Source organism: Anguilla rostrata, chromosome 14, assembly GCF_018555375.3.
Source record: "Anguilla rostrata isolate EN2019 chromosome 14, ASM1855537v3, whole genome shotgun sequence".
NCBI lineage: Eukaryota > Metazoa > Chordata > Actinopteri > Anguilliformes > Anguillidae > Anguilla > Anguilla rostrata.
Genome location: NC_057946.1, coordinates 4,485,436 through 4,486,984, shown reverse-complemented (window position 1 = coordinate 4,486,984; position 1,549 = coordinate 4,485,436).

Genomic DNA, 1,549 nt, shown 5'->3' with positions numbered 1-1,549 from the left:
CTGCGAGAGCCAGATCTGGGATTTGGCCAGGACACCGGGGAACCCCCTAAACATCTCATTAAAACCAAAGGCCACCATCTCTCTCTCCTTTCTTTTCCATCCCTCGCCTCATTCCTTTTGACTGCCACGTAATATGTCATCGCGGTGACATCGCAGGCAGGCGAAGAGGGGGAAAAAAAAACACCTTTGTTTGTTCGATTTGCGACGGTGACAGAGCTGTTCGTCTATTTGTGGCTGCCGTTGGAACTGGAACGCACAATGCTGATGGGTAGGATTGTATATTAAACGCTACAAGTCTATATCCACAGTGTATGAGTTCATTACATGAGAACAGAAGACGTTTTGGAAAATGTGGATAAATTTGCGTTAGCGTTGCCATCACCGTGACAAGTCCTAAGCTTTATGATTTTTGCATCTTTATACAACACTGCTCTCTAATGGGGACAGATTCAAACATATGAAAGTGTTGTTCTGACTCTGCAGTTGGCCTGCAGGCACAGAACGATTTTCCCGTGATCCCGAAAGTATAAAATGATAAAAGAAAAAACTTTTTGGAGGAGAAATCATGGTTCAGACATGGTCGAAAAAAAATCTTGATTTTCAGCCTGTCTGCAGGCACGCAAAACAACTCCAAGGCTTTCTTCGATTTCGTCTGTGGCATCTGTCGTGAAGTTGTAAAAGGTACGTCACAAGAATTATCTTTTTGCTTTTATTGATTTCTTCAGGAATATATTCATTGCGCAGCTCTGTGTGACCTATTTGTAAACAATAGGAACAAAATTATCACTTGTGGTGCAAAGTCACACACAGCAATATAGCAACAGAATAAACAGACACAGCCATCTTCCAAAACCCACATTTGCAAATAAAAATGCTGTATGAGATTATCAGCAAATATTGTAACATGATATAATATTCAGTATCACAGTATCTATCATGCTAATCAGTATCATGATGGATCGTACTGTAATGTAAGTACCCATGCCATGCCCCTGTCAGTGATGGCTGGCTCCTTCTCTAATGGTTTCTGAGATACATTTCTGAGCAAGGTCCTCATGGTTTCCTGATATATAAAATATCCTCTCAGTCTGGTCATTAAAAAGCTCTTTGATCAGGAGGGTGATGTGTGCTCATTAGACATTGTAACGCTTTGGTGAGAGGATTTTGGAAAGTACAGTACTGTGTGACGTATATATATTTCTTTCGAGTGTGGGGCTGTCAAAATAAGACAAAATGAGGTCACACTCACCATGGGAAAGTGTTTACATAGACGCATGGTTGCCAAGCAACCAACGCATGAGTTTGAGAGGGAATGGCCTGCAACTTGTTCGCTTACTGTACACACGTGTGCAAATACACACACACACACACACACACACACAATGGACGCGCCACAACACATCACACATGACTTTGCGCATGGCATCACGCACCAGCCAAGCAGCACTCAAACATGAATACGGTACGCATGCAGCGAGCTATGTGCTTTACCATTCATTTTGAGTAACTAATTACACTGCAAAACTGCATCAAAAAGCAAACGGACATG